A 6,799-nucleotide genomic window follows, 5' to 3' on the forward strand; every position below is an offset into this window, starting at 1 on the left:
TGGAGCTACTCTACCAACAACTCATAATCCAGCGGTTTCGACTACTGAGCATCGGAAAGGAAAAGAGTCGGAAGAGGAGGAACATGTGTATTTTCCCCCAGTTGCCGTTTCTCCGACAAGACGTCCACGATCCTTTCTTCGCACTCCCATGGATCAGGGGGGTCAGAGGCCTGTGTTTCAAGAATCCTCTGGTGAAGCACCAGACAAAGAAAAGCAGAAGATCAAAATGATAAGTAGTGATAGCTCACTAGAAAAGGTCATCTCTCCATTCTCTCAAAGTGTACTAGATGATCCGCTTCCTAAGCGGTATCAAAATCTTCAGATCGGAGAGTACATTGGAACAACAGATCCAGAAGATCATTTATTGAAATTTGAGAATGTAGCATTATTACAACAATTCTCTGATGGGGTGAAATGTCGGATGTTTCTTACTACTCTTGGAGGAGCTACACAACGCTGGTTCAAGAGACTGCCAGAGAAGTTTATCCGAAAATTCAAAGACTTCAAGAAAGTTTTTTTGCATCATTTTTCTAGCAACAAGAGATATCATAAGACTCCTTGGAGTCTATTTTCAATTAAGCAGGCATCCAAGAAGTCCATCCGAGCCTACATCAAAAGGTTCAATCAGGTAGCTATCGATGTACCTAATGACACCACAGAAATCTTAGTGAGCACTTTTTCTCAAGGTTTAAATGATAATGATTTCTTTAAAGATTTAGTGAAAAATCCTCCTGTTAATTTTGATTCCTTGATTGAGCGCGCTACTGAATTCATTAATGTGGAAGAAGCTCAAGCCGCCCGTAGGAAGGAGGGCGTTACTTCTTCTCCTATCCAGGTTAAGGAGAAAGCTCCTGCCCCTGTTCCTCCACCAAGGGGGCCTCGAGCAACTCATCCACCTCACCATCAACCAGAATATCGTCCACAGGCAGTACAACACGTGGAGATACAGCCAGAGGCACCAAGAAGATGGTGCACTTATCATAAAACTAGCAATCATCACACTGAACACTGTTTTGTTTTAAGAAATAAAGGGGCTAATAGGGAACGTTATCAGAGGCAAAATTATTATCGGCAACAATACCCTAGACAACAAAGTCCGCTCAAATTGGAATATCGCCCGGTCGAGCCTCGGCAGGATGTATTGCCAACCCCGACCAGTACAAGTCAAGTATCGGAAAAGGTTCCTTCTGAAGCCTTGACAACTCGACAAGAAGAAAATCGGAGCAATGCCGCTCGGGGCAGTATCAATATGATTGCAGGTGGACCCACTGATGGGGATTCTAATAGAGCCAGGAAAGCACATGCCCGAAGACTGGAAATTCATGCCGTGGGTTGTAGCATGGAACGAGCAGCTGGTCTTGAGATAAGTTTTGGGCGTAGAGATCTTGAGGGGGTAGAAATACCCCATGATGATGCCTTGATTATCAAAGCCGTAATAACCAACTATGCTATTTCTCATACCTTCATAGACACGGGCAGTTCTGTCAATATCATATTCAAGAAGGCTTTCGATCAATTACAGATTGACCCAAGTGAACTTCAACAGATGGCCACTCCTTTATATGGATTCACAGGCAACGAAGTGCAACCGCTGGGTCAAATAAATTGGCCATATTCCTAGGAGAGGAACCCCTGATGAGAACAAGGAGATCTTATTTTATGGTCCTCTTATAATGTGATACTGGGTCGACCGACCTTAAAAGAGTTTAGGGCGGTCGTTTCTACTTTTTGTCAGAAAATTAAATTTCCTATTGAGGATCAAGTCGGAGAGGTGCGGGGTGATCAGAAGACAACCCGAAAATGTTATATGGAAATAATTCGGGCTGAAGCTAGCGTTGCCCGAAAGATTCAAAGAATGGAAGTCAATGTCATTCAGGAGAAGCAGCCTGTTCTGGTTTATGAAGAAAAAGAAGTTCAGATTCAAACCGGTCGGCCTGAAGCTACTACGTATATTGCGGCTGATCTTGATCCCACTTTAAAAGCCGAACTGATACAATGACTGAAGAAGAAGAATGATGTATTTTCCTGGACACCTAAAGAAGTCTCAGGCGTTTCCTCTACAGTCATGGAGCATTCCTTACATGTCTTCCCAGATGCCCGCTCGGTCATGCAAAGAAAAAGGAATTTTAGTGCAGAACAGAACCAAATCATTAAAGAAGAAATAACTAAACTTATGGAAGCTGGTTACATCAGGGAGGTACAATTTACTAGCTGGTTAGCTAATGTGGTGTTAGTCTCTAAGCCAAGAAACAAATGGCGAGTGTGCATTGATTTCCGGGATCTAAACAAAGCTTGCCCAAAAGATTATTATCCATTACCTAGGATTGATCAATTGGTAGACTCTACTGCTGGATGTGAGTACATCTCTATGCTAGACGCTTATCAGGGCTATCATCAGGTTCCCTTAGCTAAAGAAGATCAAGAAAAGGTCAGTTTCATAACATTTGAAGGTACTTATTGTTATAATATTATGCCCTTTGGACTAAAAAATGCAGGAGCAACTTATCAGAGGCTTATGAATAAGGTCTTCCAAAAGCAGATAGGGAGAAATATGGAAGTGTATGTTGATGATATCTTAATTAAGTCTCTTCAAGCTGTTGATCTGTGCAGGGATGTAGAGGAGACCTGCAAGACCTTGAGACAGTATGTGCTCAAGTTAAATCCGAGCAAATGTTTATTTGGAGCGAAAGGAGGAAAATTCCTGGGGTATATGGTGTCCGAACGAGGAATAGAGGCCAACTCGAGCAAAGTAAAGGCACTTCAGAACATGGAGCCTCCGCGCAACATGAGAGAAGCTCAAAGATTGACCGGCTGAATTACAGCCTTGTCTAGGTTCATTTCCAGGTCGGCTGATCATAGCTTCCATTTCTTTAAAATACTCAGGAAGGCAAACAAATTTCAGTGGAACGAGGAATGTGATAAGGCCTTCCAAGAGTTAAAAGATTACTTGCCTATTCTTCCTGTATTAGCTAAACCTATAGTAGGAGAGACTCTTTGGGTATATTTGTCGGCTAATGAAAACGCTGTAGGCTATGTATTAGTCAGACAAGAAGGAAAGGAACAACAACCTGTATATTTTTCCAACCATTTATTAAAAGGAGCTAAGTGTAGATATACTACACTAGAAAAATTGGCTTATGCATTAGTGTTGACTGCTCGGAGGTTGTGACCATATTTCTTAGCACATGAAATTACTGTATTAACTAACAGTACTCTCGGATGGGTGTTACTCAATCCTGAGGCATCAGTTCGATTGGTCAAATGGACAACTGAACTTGGAGAATATGACATTCAATATCAGCCTCGCTCGGCCATCAAGGCACAAGCTCTAGCAGATTTCATCATAGAAGTTCAAGGCCCTGAGGAAGAAAACATATGGAAAGTTTATGTGGATGACTCCTCAACTAGGCAAGGTAGCGGAATTGGTGTCCTTCTTATATCTCCCAGGGAAGATAGACTCCAACTCTCTATCAGATTAAATTACAAAGCTACGAATAATGAGACAGAATATGAAGCTTTAATAGCTAGATTGCAAGCTGCTAGGCATATAGGGGCAGCTCGGGTCCTCATTTATTCTGACTCTCAATTAGCAACCCAACAACTATCAGGTAATTTTGAAATTAATAATGACAGGCTTAAGTTATATGCTGAGGCATTTGACAAGTTGAAGTCTCAGTTTCAAGAAGTAAATATACAAAAGGTTCCTCGAGCTGAGAATCAGGTAGTGGATGAATTGGCTAAGCTGGCCTTTGCCATAGTACCATGGAGTCTAGATCGGCTCGTAGAATAAACCCTGTTAATATCCTGTATTGAAAGACAAGCTAACGTAGAAATTCAAGGTGATTGGAGGGCTCAAATCATATTGTATCTACAGCAAGGTATTCTTCCAAGTAATACAAAACAAGCAAGGGTATTTAAGAAGAGAGCTGCTCAGTACACTATGGTAGGAGAACAGTTATATAAAAGAGCTTTTTCTAGACCTCTACTCAAGTGTATCGGCACAGAAGATATACAATTTATTTTACAGGAAGTTCATCAAGGTTCATGTGATAGTCATATAGGAGGGAGATCCTTGGCCCGAAAAATCTTATTAGCAGGATATTTCTGGCCTACTCTACACGAGGATGCCAACAAGTTGGTAAGAACTTGTATGTCTTGCCAGAAACATAAAAATATTTCACATCATCCTACACAGTTGTTGAAAACCTCTATAGTCTCATGTCCCTTCGACTAATGGGGCATGGACATAGTAGGCCCATTTCCTATGGCGACTGCACAAAGAAAGTTTTTATTGGTAGCAGTGGATTATTTTTCCAAATGGGTAGAAGCAGAACCACTTGCCCGGATTACCGAAGATGCAGTTATTAAATTTATGTGGAAAAATATCATATGCAGATTTGGTATTACTCATAAATTAGTCTCTGATAATGGAAGGCAATTTCAAGGGGATAGAATTTTAGCTTGGTGCAAGAGTTATGGTATTATTCAGGCCTTATCCGCAAAGTAATGATCAAGTAGAAGTAACCAATAGAGAAATTATAAGGGGTTTAAAAACCAAGCTGGATCATGTCGGAGGTAGTTGGGTAGATGAATTACCCAGCGTTCTTTGGGCATATCGCACTTGTAACACCCGAAAATTCTCAAAATAATTATTAGAAATATCCTAGTATTTTTCTGGAATTTTAGGATATTTTTACAGAATTTTTAGAGTAGCGGAAGTCGCAAAAATAAATAGAAACGTAAAATAGCTTAAGCGGTAATTGAACCCGGGACCTAATGGGTCCTACGACTTATGGTGAACTCTAGTAACCAGGTGAACCCAGCAGGGCCGTGCTGAAAGAAGAGGGAATCAATTATATTTATACTTAAGTTGGGCGAGTTAACCACTTAATATAAATAGGGAAAATAATTAGGTGAGGAGTTATTTTGGATCGTGACTTTTCCTCCCCTCAACCTAATTCCGCCGAACCCTCTTCTCTCCCTCATCCTCTCGGCGCCCAAGCCAAGGAAGACTAGGGTTCCGTCCCAAGGGTTCCAAGAACACCTTCCGGTAACGACTCCGATACGAGGGCGTTCCTCTCTGCGAGAAGAGCACATAGACGCAAGAGGATCGTCGAGGGAATCGTCTGCACCGGAAAACGAGCGACTAGAATCGTAAGAAACCTAGCACAGGAGGTAAGAAACCCCTCACCTGTAGTATAAGTAGCTCCTTTTGAGGTTTTACGCATTGGTTTAGTCGTATGCAGAATTTTGGCATGTAGGGTGTGAACTAGTGCACACCATATGTTTGATAAAATGTGTAGCTCAGTTAAATGCTACCACAGACATTTTAATAGCTTAGTTAAATGCAATAGAGGCATTTATTTAGTACATGCAGTCTATTACAGCTTATATAGGACTACGGTCTAATGGGTGGGCTCCCACAGTCGCCTCTAGGTTCAGACAACCTAGCTCTAGGTTCAGATAACCTAAAAATAGCAAGATAAGAAAAATTAGCTATAACCAGTATTTTATTTTCAGCAGTGGCACTGTACTGGACTAGATGTCCATTGGGTTGGGCTCCCATAGTCGTCCCTAGGTTTAGATAACCTAGTAAACCTTACTAGATTCGGAATTTGCAACCCCGGGTTTAGTTAGGGATGCGCACATAGCAAGTACAGTCGCCGGGCCCATCAGCAGCATGATTAGTATTTTGATCTATTATTATAAATAGTTTTACAAAATCTCACAATCAGTTATGTGAACATGATTTAAATTCAGTATTAGCTTAGTTCAGTTCAGCTCAGTGTTATATCAGTTTAGTTTCTTTCCATTGATACATGTGTTAGTTCATGCTTAGCTCTTGATATGCCATGACTAGTTTTGGTGCCATGTTTTAGTATTCATGACTAATGACTTCAGTATTTATATTTTAGCATGTCAGCATGTATTTCAAATAGCATGTTTTAAAAGCATGATTCCATCGTATGCATGTTTTGTGAGGTAGATGGTTTGTTACTAAGACTAAGCTTACAAATACTTCTTTCCCTTATACTGCAGATAAAGGTAAAGGAAAGATGGACTAGCGGGTGCTGGAGGTCAATGCAATGAAGATGTGTGTGGATGGAACCTGGAATAAAGATCTTGGAAGAATTAGAACATTTAAGAACTTAGCGTTTCTTGTCATGTTACTCTTCGCTTATTTAGTTATATAAATGCCTTGAATTGTGAAAGTATGTCTAGAATACCAGTTATCATACTTAGAATACTAGTAGTTGATATTAGAATGTTTCCCAACCATTTTAGAACTTTTATATGTGATTTGGGCACGAAACAGTGCTGAAATCAGAACTCAGCTGCAAAATCAGAAACCCCAATCGATCAGCCGATCGATTGGAGGTCCCCAATCGATCAACTAATCGATTGGGGAGCTTGACTTCGCGAACAGTAAGCTCTGGAATCGATCACTGGATCGATCGGGGAATTAGCCTCGCGAACAGAGAGCCTTGGAATCGATCCCTGGATCGATTAGCAAGCCTGGATCGATCTGCCGATCGATCCAGAATTTACCCCGTACACAGTAGCGAGCTGAATCGATCAATGGATCGATCAACAAGTCTGGATCGATCAACCGATCGATCCAATCAAAGTTTTCGTATACAGTAGCATGTTGGATCGATCAGTGAATCGATCCGAACATCCCAATCGATCATCCGATCGATTGAAATGTCTGTTTCAGCTGGAAACACTTAAGTTCAGTCCTTAAACACATGTGAAGGCTAGATCTTCTCTTTGGAGTAAAAGGTACAACATTTAAAAA

The sequence above is a fragment of the Zingiber officinale genome, chromosome 3A, assembly GCF_018446385.1.
Source record: "Zingiber officinale cultivar Zhangliang chromosome 3A, Zo_v1.1, whole genome shotgun sequence".
NCBI classification, from domain to species: domain Eukaryota; kingdom Viridiplantae; phylum Streptophyta; class Magnoliopsida; order Zingiberales; family Zingiberaceae; genus Zingiber; species Zingiber officinale.